This window comes from Pan paniscus, chromosome 3 (genome assembly GCF_029289425.2).
Source record: "Pan paniscus chromosome 3, NHGRI_mPanPan1-v2.0_pri, whole genome shotgun sequence".
Lineage (NCBI taxonomy): Eukaryota > Metazoa > Chordata > Mammalia > Primates > Hominidae > Pan > Pan paniscus.
This window is the reverse complement of record NC_073252.2, coordinates 48,589,350-48,604,454: the sequence shown is the minus strand read 5'-3', so window position 1 is coordinate 48,604,454 and position 15,105 is coordinate 48,589,350. Positions and strand designations below refer to the sequence as shown.

At 42.3% G+C, this 15,105-nt stretch overlaps 1 protein-coding gene across 6 annotated transcripts in view; it reads right to left on the bottom strand.

Moving 5' to 3' along the window:
- Window positions 1-15,105, bottom strand: part of RASGEF1B (RasGEF domain family member 1B) — a 617,711-nt gene that overhangs the window by 35,574 nt on the left and 567,032 nt on the right. The window contains exon 1 of one of the 6 annotated variants that reach the window (XM_003832264.5): window positions 9,480-9,649. The exons of 3 other annotated variants lie outside the window; for them this stretch is intronic. The gene's annotated coding sequence lies outside the window, so the exon portion shown is untranslated. Of the gene's footprint in view, window positions 1-8,293; window positions 8,315-9,192; window positions 9,451-9,479; window positions 9,650-15,105 lie in introns of those variants that run through there. 2 more of the 6 variants (XM_034958585.3, XM_055111365.2) reach the window with 2 other exon arrangements.

Sequence of the window (15,105 nt, the reverse complement as noted above, 5' to 3'; positions counted from 1 at the left end):
TATTGTTTTTTGGAACTACACCACTTGTAGTATTTCTCTGAAGAGGTGCAAAATACCAATACTTAGAAAACTCCCTCCAACAAGGCACTAAAAGAATATAATGCAAATAGCGACAGAAACCAAATTGAGGTAAATGAATAAGGGTTATGGCTTACTGTACTTAAAAATCAACTGTAAGAACAGAGTTACGTCACAGGCTATTTTCTGCCTTCTAACAAGCCCAAAGTTATGCTGCTAATTAGCTGATTTCATTTTCCCATGAAACCACCTTGATTGTTGAACTTGCATATAGCAATAACCAACTACTGAGATTCAAGTCACTTCAGCCCATTATTTATTATGCACAATAGTCTTATTTTTCTACCTCCCCATATACTCCAGACAGAATCTTTTCAATTCCTTAATCCCTTCTCCCTTCATTAGTCATAATTCTTCTCACTATGGGATATTGTGTGCTGGAAAATGTCTTCACATTTCACAGACCTTTACCTCTCTGAATCCCCATTCCAGGTCTCTCTTATGATATCCGTGATGCAGAGGGCTCTGAGAATTTCATTGGCTCCATTTGTGTAATTGTTTACTGACTACAAATGCCTTCCTGGATTCTACAACCACCTCATCTGGCAGGCATCCCCATCTTTTTTTGACTATATAAGAAGCTGAGGTTCAGAAAAACTGTAACAACTCGCTTGGGGTTAGACATGGAGTAAGGGACAGGTGGAGTAGGGTTTCAGAGTTAGGTCTTCAGACTTCAGGTTCAAAATTTATTACACTACATTATGATATGCTGCAAATGGTCTTCTTTGAACTTCTAAAGTTTAATCATTAAACGAAAATCCTGTCAGTCTGTCTCAAATTGTAGGCTATTAGAATAATTCATACATTTTACATGTTCTACATAAATCCTTGCTCCAAAGAAGTATTAGTACCATTAATTACTCTTATTAAAAAGTTCAACTGTCAACAGCAGTATTTAAGCTACTAACCTTTGCCATCAAAGCATGGTCTCATCAAGACATAGAGATTCCAGAGATTCCAATATGGACTTTAAAAAAAATTATAATATCCTCAAAACCGGGATGCATGTAAACAGTTGAATGGTAAGAAAACATGTTTACTTAACAGTCTTTTAAAGTGATATATGCAATGACAGAGCATCTAACAAGGGATAGCCTCTTAGACTCAATGAAATATAGTAATATTTGCTTGTGTGTACTTTATAGATTTCCAGCAAAAAAAATTTAATGAAAGAAATGACCAAGAGAAAAATCATGGCTCACAGTATTCATCACTCATTGCTGGACAATGTCTAACAAGTGGCCAGTCTAGCTGTTTTTGGAAGGATCAACTGCCTGTGTAATAGAAGCATTTTATAATCACAAGGAAAAATCAGCAGAATGGTACAGAAAGTACAGTTTGTGGAACAGAATTGTAATACCTAAGAAGACAAACATAGTAGTCTGTTTTCTCTAAAGTATCTTCCCTCTTGTTAACCACACCAAGAGCTACTGTTTGTTCGGTATTACTCAGACTTGATGTCTGGGTCTTTTATTCTAACTGCTTCAGTTCTGGAATTGAAAAGTGAGGCCCAAAAGATTAAATATTGGTTTAGTTCTTGTTAAGAAAATAAATCCAATATTCAAAGTGCTGGGCATGAGAATCCAGGCAAGTATTTATCCCTGGGCACTATTAACTCCAGGAATCACTTCCTAACAATTTCTCCAGGGGAAGAAAGGCTCAGGGTAAGGTTGCTCGTAACCCATAACTTCCATTTATTTCATTCAGTCAGGCAGTTCTCATGCCTTCCTTATTGGCAGCAAATCTTCTCCTTTCAGCTTCCACAACTAATATTTTCTGTCTCTGAGATCCTATAAACTCTCAACTTACTCCTCTTTACACTTTGCAACACAGCCTCAGAACCAGCCTCTCCACTGTCTGCCATCTGTCGTTAGTAAAAATTTTGCCTAACTCAATATACCTATCAATGGGGACCAGCTAACAAAAAATTTTGTTTAGGAAAAACTGACTCTTCTCCAAAATTAGAATATATGGATGGAACAGCAAGTTAAATACTGGCATTAATTTACCATAAAGTCCAACTTCAAAGTAGCTAATTCCTTCAGAAAAAAAGAGATTTGTATGAGACACAAGAAAAAGCTGCTGACTTTATTCAAATCCTACCAATAATACATAAAGCAGACAGCAGGTTAATCTCAAAAGCTATTCTCACCTTACGAAGTTGCATTTGTAAGCCAGTTCTTTACAACTCAGAGTATATTCAATTCAGTCAGTGGCTCTTAACTCTTTAGGGAGATCACAAACCTCTCCCCATCACCACCCCCAGAGAAATTTACACACCAGTTTTCATATACTTTCAGGGAGTTTACAGACCCCAGATTAAGAAGTCCATGTGCTGACCTACACAGAACCTAGATATTATTTCTCTACGCCAAGGAAGAAGAACGTGGTGGCTCTGACAGTAACCTTGGTCTAACACTTTCAAGACTGGCTCCTTAGAAATCAAGAAATTCTTAGGCCAGGAGTGGTGGCTCACACCTGTAATCCCAGCACTTTGGGAGGCTGAGGTGGGCGGATTACTTGAGGTCAGGAGTTTGAGACCAGCCTGACCAACATGAAGAAACCCTGTCTCTACTAAAAATACAAAATTAGCTGGGCATGGTGGCACATGGCTATAATCCCAGCTACTCGGGAGGCTGAGGCGGGAGAATCGCTTGACCCCGGGAAGCGGAGGTTGTTGTGAGCTAAGATCGTGCCATTGCATTCCAGCCTGGGCAAAAAAGGCAAAATTCCATCTCAAAAAAAAAAAAAAAAAAAAAAAAGAAAGAAAGAAATCAAGGAATTCTTGTATTTTCAGGTAGTACCTATCAAACTGAGTTAAGAGAATAAAATAATCATAATTATTTTGGTTTGGGTACAGCTATTGAAATGGGCTTTCTCTTTTCTTTTCTGCAAAAATTGAGGCAGCACTTTAGGATATTAGAAGATGCAGGGAGATAATGGAAAACAGACTCTGGTTTTAAAACAATGAACCAGGCGAAAAGAAAGTGTAGAGCCACCATAATTAGCATATAGATTACAGGTTATGCTGGAAAATCTTCCAACGGGAAGTCAAGATATACCCAACCCAGGTACACAAGATGAATGTTCTTTCTTAAAATTAATTTGGGAAGTTGAAAAGTTAGTTGACAGACAAGACATCTTACAGAGGCAGCTAATTTGGTCACAAAGATAGATCATGTTCTTCCAAGGACCCTGAAAAAGTTCAGCCTGACATTGATCCAGCAGCAAGGAAGCAAGCTCTGGGTGATTTACGATATGAATGGATTTGAAAGGCATGCCTAATGGTTTCAAATCCACTAAAGCGCCAGATGAAAAGCTGCCTTTTTCTAAACAGCAGACTGTGTTTGAATTAGCGACTGCTTTTGCACAATGTTATTTATGATGAAGCAGGTGCACCAGGATAAGGTGGTTTCAGGTAACAATTCAAATTGGAAAAGAGGTTGAGGAAAAGATGGGTATGGGAACTGAATCAAAAGCTATCCCTCAATGTCTGCAATAGGTGCTTTGTAAATCTCTACCAGAATGTCAAGTCAGCATTTCCTCTACACTTGGAAAGAGACAGAAAATGTAAGAGTCAGAGAAAAAAAAGGTTTATTTTTTTCAATCCCTATTTCATCATACATAGAGTGCTTCGGTGAAATATTTAATAAATCCAATGCCTTGATGTTGACCATAATATTTTAGCTTCTGTTCAAATGTTGGGCATGTGTCCCAATTAAAGAAAAGAAAAACACTTAAGTAGATGAAGGCCTCCGTATCACAGCTGAACTTTGAAAGCATATTTGTTTAGTGGGGAGAGGTTTAATTTAATATCCCGGAATTACTGGTTCCCGAATTCCCATCTAGATGCCAGAGAAACTTTGCCCTTTGGTGAGATTCATCTTCAACAACTTGTTTCTTCCTTTTCTCCCTTGAAGCTGCATAGATCTGAATTAAGAGTTCACGTATTTCAGCTTTACTCCAGCTGTTATCTCAAGTACTTGGAGCCTGCCTCCTTTCGCCCTGCTAGAATACAAAGATTGACTGCACCTTCATAGGGTGTATCTAACTATGGATTTGAGCCAGGGTGAAAGGCAAAAGTCAAGTTTCTGACACTATTTAAAACATGACTTATTTTAAATTTGAAAACGTCAAGATTGCCAGGCGCGGTGGCTCACGCCTGTAATCCCAGCTCTTTGGGAGGCTGAGGTGGGCGGATCACAAAGTCAGCAGATCGAGACCATCCTGGCTAACACGGTAAAACCCTGTCTCTACTAAAAACACAAAAAATTAGCTGGGCGTGGTGGCGGGTGCCTGTAGTCCCAGCTACTGGGGAGGCTGAGGCAGGAGAATTGCTTGAACGTGGAAGACAGAGGTTGCAGTGAGCTGAGAACGCGCCACTACACTCCAGCCTGGGCGACAGAGCAAGCCTCCATCTCAAAAAAAAAAAAAAGAAAGAAAGAAAGAAAGAAAGAAAGAAAGAAAGAAAATTTCCAGATTATCTTCCCATTTCTGTCCTCAGTCAGAAGACGTCCTAAATCAGAGATTTCTAACAGCATCTCTGGAAACTGCAGAAATGCTACACCTCTGCTTACCTCCTTAAAAAAAAAAAAGGAAAAAAAGGTATTGTATTGAGAGGGCAAACAACACAGAGAAGACAACTCAGAGTCAACTCACTTCTTTGGTATGTGAACAGACAGAAACTCCAAGACTCCAAGATAAGTACCTTCTTTGAAAGTGAGTCCCACATGCTTAGTAGATTTCACAGTTAAGGGAGGAAAAAAAAATCAGTATTTTTGAGGAAGGAAGATCCTATTTCTCTCGCAATGAAACAGTGATATTATTTCCTGATTTATCAGCATCCATACAAAAAGTTAATTTCCATTCTGGTTGATTTGTCTTAGATGCTGCTTAAATATTTCATACTAATTCCTAATTGTTGGAGGAAGGGGATTCTGACTCAAATAGTTTACTATCTTTGGTTTCCTTGGAAGAAAAACAAAGCTAAGATTTGTCATCTTTTGTCTTGGGGATGTGTTGTTAGCAGTTTATTAAAACACAAATGACATTTCGGCACATAACCTGGAAAGTCAATTAAAACTCTTCTATGAAATAAATCTTTACTGTGTGGGAACTGAACCCAGGACATATTGAATGTAAAGAATGTAATGCATACATTCTTTATGCATTAACTTTTTAGCTACATCTTCCATGCAGTTCCTAAACCGGACAGTAGATGGCTCCTCGTTCCTTGTCTTTCAAAGAGTTGGCACTTTGTAGCAGTAACAGTGCTGGTTTAGAAAAGCAAAAGGATAACTAGAGTTATGGGGAAAATATATTGAGAAACTGGTATTTGTGATCTTGGCATATTATTGAACTATACAGCTCATACTGTACAGGTGAAGACGTACTGGCTAATAATGCCATTTGGTCATAATGCCTTACATTGTAGGTGCTCATCTATAATGAGAATTAAATATTTCATTTTCCTGGAAGAATAAAAATGATCTTCTGGATAATCAAAATCATCATTATCTAATTGAGTGCTGTCAAAAAGAACTTTCTGGGATACTGAAAATGTTTTTCTTTTGCACAATCCAATACAGCAGCCACTAGCCATAAGTGACTTACTTAGCACTTAAAATGTGGCTTATTGCAACTGAAAAACTAAATTTTAAATTTTGTTTAATTTAAATAAACTTAAGTTTAAATATTCCCATATGACTAGTGGCTACCATACTGAACAGCACAGATATGAGTCGCTGAATCATCATTTATACAAGGTAGATCTCAACCCAAATTAGATAATAGCATGTGGAGAACATTCTTTAATGAAAGGTTTTCTTTTTCTACACCTAATTCATCTCAGGAAAATGATCTGATACCTAATGAGGATGTTTATTAAAAAGTAGAGTTTTCTATTTATATTTTAGTATGTAACATGGTTACTGGGATAATTTTCCAGCTGTGAGTTTTTGAAAAACTATATTCATCCCTTCCCATTTTTCTCTTTTAGATCAATAGAAAGATACTGGTAGTCCAGGCTAATTTGTACTTTCTCTGGGTTAAACTAATTTTCTAAGCAGGGTTTCCTAATAAAATTTGAATCAACTGAATGATTTCCAGACATAGGCATATCCTGAAATGAAATAATAAATATAAACCTAAGAAAAAATGATTGTTGAAGACAAATTTAAAAATTTAGTGGATAGTAATATTGATTTAATAGACCAAAAAATAATCTGACACCAATCTTTTTGATAATCATTTTTAATATTCATACCTAAAGAAAAACAAAAGCAAAAAGCAGTTTAATATTAAATTTCTACATAAATTCATAAATAAAAAAGAAATTTCACTCTCCTCTCTTCATTTCCATGTACCCAGAAAGTAGGTGAACACCTAACTGCAAATCACTTGTCCCTTCATTAATCCACCTCTAAGACAGGGTGTAAATGCATGAAGCGGTAGTACAACAAAATAAAGCAGTTATGACAGACCTAAAGAAACTCATAAATCATTCTGTTCAACTCCCCACAGTCGTTTTATAGATACTGCAGGCATAGAGAAAAAATAAATCACTGATTAGGGCTCCAGATCAACCAGAACCCAAGTCTCCTTATTTCCAAGGCAGAAATATGCCCACAGCACTAGGCTATAACATCTGTCACTTTAGGATAAGCAAAGGTTGCATGGATCTTTCTTGTAGTTTTAACTGGAGAATCAAAAAGGACAACTATAGGTCTGAAAAAGTGAGGGGGGTAGGCTGGCAATACCTGAATTCAACTACTACTAATAAAAATCCCATAAATCTTAAACAGCATTTTTAACAGTGCAATTGGCCTTTAAGAAGTCACAAAATGTTTTCACAGCTTTTTCATTTATTATGTGTGGCATCAGAATCAAGTTTCCCAATCCCTGCTTCAAGGATTCTAGATTCTTTTCCCAAGCAAAGAAAAAAACATTCCTTTCACCCATCTCCTTTCCAAGGAGGTGCTCTCCTGGGGCTATCCCAATGTTCCTCCCAAGTCCAATTCTTCCAGGTACTCTGCGGATATTGACAAAGCTGATCCCAACACTCCTGAGTCATACTAGGGACCCCAGCTCCTCCCCTTCAATTTTCTTACCATGTCTTTTTCCTTAGAAAGGTGTATTGAATTGTTTTTATATGGTCTATTGTACTCTATTAACTAGTAGTTAATTTTAGGTTCTAAGAATAAAATGTTATATAAGAACTATGTGTTATTATAATACTTTGATTTAGTTATACATATAAATACATATGTATATATGTGTATATATATACACACACACACACACACATATAAAGAATCTATTAGATGCTAAGCTGTAGGGGGTTAGCGGGAGACAATACATGGGAATGCTTTCTGGTGATTCTCTTCTCCAAAAGACAGTATGATTCCCAGGTATTAGATGTGTTAGTATCAGATAAAATATCCAGTGGAGCACATAAAATGAAGCAAGACTGAAAATGCACCATAGGAGAAATAAATTCTAAGAATGTAACACTTCGTTAGACAACTGGAAAGTACAAGGCCAATATGCTTAGTAGTTAGAAATGTTGCCCACCTCCAAGAAAACAAAGGATTGACCCGACATGCAGTGGAAGAATGCCAACAAGAAACTTGTTAATCAGTGGCTGATCTCATCTTCACCAGAAAATCTGCTTGAAAGGCATAATATAACGCTGTTTGTAAACCCTGATATCTGTCAAAAGTGCCCTAAGGTCCTCCTCTCTAGTTCCACCACTGCCCCTCACTTAAAAAAATAAAATTACCTTTAATGATAGGGTTTAACAAGCTGCCTTCTTTTTTTCTGTTATGAAAACCTCAACAGCAAATAATTTTTATTTCTTTTCATTAAAGAAAGCAACTCTATATTTGTTCTAAATCTCATGGGACCAGTTATTTTCACCCAAACGGCCAACCAGGTATATACGCTGCTTAACTGTAAACCTCCTTGTTTCTTAGCAGAGGCTTATCGCCATGGTCCAACTATGTTTTAAATTAAGGCATAGCCATCACATGCCAAGCTCTAGCTACTGTTTTCACGAGGAAAGGGCAATTATTCACCCCATCTGAGTGTGACTGTGCCAGACATCATTCAAGAGTGCACCACCCTGATCCCTAGACTCTTCCCCTTTATGCACCCAGTTCAGAGACCCTCCCCTCGGCCATTAGACCATCTGAGCTAAATATAGATCTACACACACCAGCAGTTCCTGACCGTCGTCACATGGTGCTGACGAAGGACTCCTTGGAGACGCGTTCGGCCCAAACACATACACAAATTTGTGTGCATATTCATCTATATACACCATATCCACCGAATTCATCAGGGAGGATGGACACATCTACATTCCGAAGAGAAAATCGCCGTCTGGACAATCTCCTTGTGTTATCTGCCACACTTGTGCCACCCTCGGCAGTGTCAGAGGATTAAGCTACGTTGCTTTTGCCTGAACTGCGCCGATTTGGTTGGGGCAAGACAGCAAGCAGTATTGAAATGGTACGTCCATACACACACACAAAGGCGCGCGCACCCCAGCCCCCGTCTCGCCCTTTTCCCTGGTGCAGCACTTAAGTTGTTTTCACAGCTCCCTTAGAAAGAACCTCCCTTAAGCTGATTGCCCGCGAGGCTCCCAGATACCTCTAGCTCATCTTAGATTCCCCAGGCAGGTGACCCGAGGCGACTCAACTGAGCTCTGGCAAAAGCAAGGCGACTCAGTGTCTCCCAAGTTTGCCAGGTGAACACCGAAGGATGACAGCACATCACCTTGTCGGTGGCGAGTATGTGACTTCTGTTCCCTTGTCCCTTCCTACGAGTCAGACTTTAGATTACATGGCACTGACAACAAAAATAAACAGCTCCCCCTACACACACACGCACACAAAACTGGTCAAGAAGTGGAAGAATCAACCTAGGTATGCACACGAAGGAAAGAAGGGATGAAAAAAATGATGGACGCGATCACAACTCAAGTCAAATCCTCAAAAACCACCTATCTCGAGACAGAAGGCCTGGCTGCAGGATCAGGGAGAAAGAGGGAAGGCACAACCCAACCCAACCCAAGCCTGGCCCTGTCCGGGTCCCAGCGGCTCGGCCTCGCACCTGTTGGGGCCGCGGCAGTCCCAGGTGCCCGCAGCGGCCGGCCAGGGGCCCTCCCCCGGTCCCGGGCTGTAACTCGGCTCTCGGCGCCCGCGTTCGCGCTCACTCGCCTCGGGATCTCCCGCCGCCTCGGAGCGCACCCGGCAGCCGGTGAAGTCTCTGAGCCCCGCTCGCTCCCCGCGCGGCCCAGGGATCTCCAGGGAGAGCGCAGCGCGCAGTAGGGTCCGGAGTTCCCGCTCCGGGCTGTGGTCCCCCAGCCGGGAGAACAACCCAGCCAGGGAACAACCTACCTGCAGGTGAACTCCGAGTCCTCCGCCTCCCGGCTGCGTGCCGCGCGCCCACAAATGCGACCAAAGGACAGGGAGCTAAAGCGCGCGGGAAGAAGAAAAACAAAATCTGTCTAACCAGTCGGGTTCCTTGTTTATACTGAAACTACGGCAGCCGCCGCCGCGCACGCCCCCCTTAGCTCAGGCGCCTGCCTCCCGCTGCCAGCCCCGCCCCGCCCCGGCAGGCGCGGGCCAATCACCGCGGAGCTCACCGCCCACGCCGCCGCCACCCGGCCCGGCAGGCAAGTCCCAGTGGGCCCCAGACTCCCGCAGCGCGTCAGCCTGGGTGCCCTCCCACGCGGCAGAGGCCCGCGGAGCCCAGCGCAGCGGTGTTTAACAGCGTTGGTCAGGCTGGCTCCGACTGTGCGCGTTTCCTCTTGAGTGCACCTGCCCCGGGCTGTTGTGCAGTCGTGAGTGTGTGTGTGTTCATTCACGTGTATACTATCTGTAAATACCGGCCCGACTCGTTACACAGTATCTATTAACATAATTGTGGCTAAAGGTTACTGTCCATGTAACTTTCAGAAGAGAGCGGAGAGGAACCACAGAACATTTGCTTAGCAAATAACACATAGATCCAGGTGCTAAGCACTGTGCAAAACGCTGGGGGCACACTTGGCAAAGTAGGCTGGTCTCTGCCATTGTGAAACTTACATAGTCTAGTGGAGGACATACATTCAGCAAATAATCACCCAAACAAAATGTAGAATTACAGCTGCTAGAAGTTGCACGGAGAGGAACCTGTTCCGTGAAACATGATTCCGGAGGCAAAGCAGGGAGGCTAGTCCTCAGTGAGGGCTGTGTTGTCATGGTAACCACGTACTCACTCCATCATGGGATATTTGATAACTATTTCAGAAAAAAGGTAAAAACCTCCGTACTTCACTCTGTACACATAAAAGGAGGCCAGAGGGAAATAATGATGGAAACAAGGGAAGAAAGAGACCTATGAAAAGAAAAAATTTACAGAATTAGGAGACTCTTACCAACTGTATTTCCTTGAGTAAGTGATACAGCTTTTCTGAGCTTCAGTTTTCTCATATATAAAACAACACTATTCATACCTGTCCTATACTGCTATAATTAAGATTACTGAGGGGGAGGAATCCTTTTCCCTCCTGCTCCATGGGTCCCTCCCCCTCTCCTTCCTTGGGTGGAGTCATTTTGATGCTCACTTTGTCTATTCTTAGCGGATTCCTCCTTCATTTTCTTCATTTATGCCTCCTTTTACTTTTCTTCCTCTTTATGATACTCCTTCCCGCCTTTGTGTAAATAGGACTCCTCTGATTCAGTAATTCACTCTAACCTACTTGAGCCTTTGACTTAACCATAGCTTCTCTGCAGTTTAAATGAGAAGCCATAAGGCCAAGGGAACTTGGTGGGCCAGCCATGCAGAGTGAAACACAGAGGCTGGGTGGCCCTGCCCTGCTGTTGTGGTTGTGCTGGTTGGTTGATTTTTCAAGCTCAGTTTTCCCATCCCGATTCTGTAACAAACGAGCCATATGACATTAGGCCAGTCACTTACACCCTTGACATTACTGATCCTGTAGCCAGAAATTAAGAGTTGCAGGGGATTGCTGGCAAGATGGCTGAATAGGAACAGCTCCAGTCTGCAGCTCCTAGCGAGATTCACGCAGAAAGCAGGTGATTTCTGCATTTCCAACTGAGGTACCCAGTTCATCTCACTGGGACTGGTTGGACAGTGGGTGCAGCCCACGGGGGGTGAGCTGAAGCACGGTGGGGCATCGCCTCACCCGAGAAGTGCAAGGGGTTGGGGAATTTTCTCCTCTACCCAAGGGAAACCATGAGGGACTGAGCCTGAGGAACTCCAGCACAGATACTGTGCTTGTGCCAGTTTTCGCAACCCACAAACCAGGAGATTCCCTCCAGTGCCTACCCCACCAGGGCCCTGGGTTTCAAGTACAAAACTGGGTGGCCATTTGGGCAGACACCGAACTAGCTACAGGAGTTCTTTTTTTTTCCATGCCCCAGTGGCGCCTGGAACACCAGTGAGACAGAACCGTTCACTCTCCTAGAAAGGGGTGCTGAAGCCAGGGAGCCAAGTGGTCTGGCTCGGCCGGTCCCACCCCAATGGAGCCCAGCAAACTAAGATCCACTGGCTTGAAATTCTCACTGCCAGCACAGCAGCAGTCTGAGATCAACCCAGGACACTCGAGCTTGGTGGGAGGAGGGGCATCCACCATTGTTGAGGCTTGAGTAGGCAGTTTTACACTCACAGTGTAAACAAAGCCTCTGGGAAGTTGGAACTGGGCAGAGCCTACTGCAGCTCAGCAAGCCTGCTGTGGCCAGACTGCCAAATTTCCCTTCTCTGGGCAGGGCATCTCTGAAAAAAGGCAGCAGCCCCAGTCAGGGACTTACAGATAAAACGCCCGCCTCCCTGGAACAGAGCATCTGGGGAAAGGGGCGGTTGTGGGCGTAGCTTCAGTAGTCTTAAACGTCTGCCTGACAGCTCTGAAGAGAACAGCAGATCTCCCAGCACAGCGTTCAAGCTCTGCTAAGGGTCAGACTGCCTCCTCAAGAGGGTCCCTGACCCTCGTGTATCCTGACTGGGGGACACCTCCCAGTAGGGGCTGACAGACACCTCCTACAGGAGAGCTCTGGCTGGCATCTGGCAGGTGCCCCTCTGGGACAAAGCTTCCAGAGGAAAGATCAGTCTTTGCTGTTCTGCAGCCTCCACTGTGATATCCAGGTAAACAGGGTCGGGAGTGGACCTCCAGCAAACTCCAGCAAACCAGCAGCAGAGCCGCGTGTCAGAAGGAAAACTAAAAACCAGGAATAGCACGTCCACTGAAAAACCCCATCCGAACATCACCGACGTCAAGGACCAAAGGTAGATAAATCCACAAAGATGAGGAAAAACCAGTGCAAAAAAGGCTGAAAATTCCAAATCCAGAACACCTCTTCTCATCCAAAGGATCACAGCTCCTCACCAGCAAGGGAACAAAACTGAATGGAGAATGAATTTGACGAATTGACAGAAGTAGGCTTCAGAAAGTGGATAATAAACTCCTCTGAGCTAAAGGAGGATGGTCTGACCCAGTGCCAGAAAGCCAAGAACCTGGAGAAAAGGTTAGATGAATTGCTAACTAGAATAACCAGTGTAGAGAAAAACATAAATGATGTGACAGAGCTGAAAAACACAGGATGAGAACTTTGTGAAGCATACACAAGTATCAATAGCCAAATCCATCAAGTAGAAGAAAGGATATCAGAGACTGGAGATCAACTTAATGAAATAAAGAGAGAAGACAAGATTAGAGAAAAAAGAATAAAAAGAACATTCAAAGCCTCCAAGAAATATGGGACTATGTGAAAAGACCAAATCTACGTTTGATTGGTGTACCTGAAAGTGACCAGGAGAATGGAATCAAGTTGGAAAACACTCTGCAGGATATTATCCAGGAGACCTTCCTCAACCTAGCAAGGCAGGCCAACATTCAAATTCAGGAAATACAGAGACACCACAAAGATACTCCTCGAGAAGAGCAACCCCAAGACACATACTTATCAGATTCACCAAGGTTGAAATAAAGGAAAAAATGTTAAGGGCAACCAGAGAGAAAGGTCGGGTTACCCACAAAGGGAAGCCCATCAGACTAACAGCAGATCTCTCTGCAGAAACCCTACAAGCCAGAAGAGAGTGGGGACCAATATTCAACATTTTTTTTTTTTTAGATGGAGTCTCGCTTTGTCACCCAGGCTGGAGTGCAGTGGCATGATCTCAGCTCACTGCAGCCTCCACCTCCCAGGTTCAAGCAATTCTCCTGCCTCAGCCTCCCAGGTAGCTGGGATTATAGGCCTGTGCCACCATACCCAGCTAATTTTTTTTGTATTTTTAGTAAAGATGGGGTTTCACTATGTTGGCCAGGCTGGTCTCGAACTCCTGACCTCCAGTGATCCACCCACCTCAGCCTCCCAGAGTGCTGGGATTACAGGCGTGAGCCACTGTGCCCAGCCTCAACATTCTTAAAGAAAATAATTTTCAACCCAGAATTTCACATCCAGCCAAACTAAGCTTCATAAGCGAAGGAGAAATAAAATCCTCTATAGACAAGCAAATGCTGAGAGATTTTGTCACTCCAGGCCTGCCTTACAAGAGCTCCTGAAGGAAGCACTAAACATGGAAAGGAACAACCAGTACCAGCCACTGCAAAAACATACCAAATTGTAAAGAACACCAATACTGTGAAGAAACTGCAACAACTAAAGGGCAAAACAACCAGCCAGCATCATAATGACAGGATCAAATTCACACATAACAATATTAACCTTAAATGTAAACAGGCTACATGCCCTGATTAAAAGACACAGACTGGCAAATTGGAAAAGGAGTCAAGACCCAACAGGGTACTGTATTCAGGAGACCCATCTCACGTGCAGAGACACACACAGGCTCAAAATAAAGGGATGGAGGAAGATCTACCAAGCAAATGGAAAACAAAAAGAAAAAGCAGGAGTTGCAATCCTAATCTCTGATAAAACAGACTTTATACCAACAAAGATCAAAAGAGACAAAGAAGGGCATAACGTATTGGTAAACGGATCAATGCAGGGAGAAGAACTAACTATTCTAAATATATATGCACCCAATACAGGAACACCCAGATTCATAAAGCAAGTTCTTAGAGACCTACAAAGAGACTTAGACTCCCACACAATAATAGTGGGAGACTTTAACACCCCACTGTCAATATTAGAAAGATCAACCAGACAGAAAATTAACAAGGATATTCAGGACTTGAACTCAGCTTGGACCAAGTGGACCTAATAGAATTTACAGAACTCTCCACCCCAAATCAACAGAATATACATTCTTCTCAGCACCTCATTGCACTTATTCTAGTATTGACCACATGACTGGAAGTAAAACACTCCTCAGCAAATCCAAAAGAAAGGAAATCATAACAGTCTCTCAGACCACAGTGCAATCAAATTAGAACTCAGGATTAAGAAACTCACTCAAAACTGCACAACTACATGGAAACTGAACAACCTGCTCCTGAATAACTACTGGGTAAATAATGAAATGAAGGCAGAAATAAATAAGTTATTTGAAACCAATGAGAACGAAGACACAATGTACCGGAATCTCTGGGACCCACTTAAAGCAGTGTGTAGAGGGAAATTTATAGCAGTAAATGCCCACAAGAGAAAGCAGGAAAGATCTAAAATTGACACCTTAACATCAAAATTAAAAGAACTAGAGACGCAACAGCAAACAAATTCAAAAGCTAGCAGAAGACAAGGAATAACTAAGATCAGAACAAAACTGAAGGAGATAGAGACATAAAAAACCCTTCAAAAAATCAATGAATCAGGAGCTGGTTTTTTGAAAAGATCAACAAAATAGATAAACCGCTAGCCAGACTAATTAAGAAGAAAAGAGAGAAGAATCAAATAGACACAATAGAAAATGATATAGGGGATATCACCACCAATCCCACAGAAATACAAACCACCATCAGAGAATAATATAAATACCTCTACGCAAATACACTAGAAAATCTAGAAGAAATGGATAAATTCCTGGATACATACACCCTCCCAAGTCCGAACCAGGAAGAAGTCG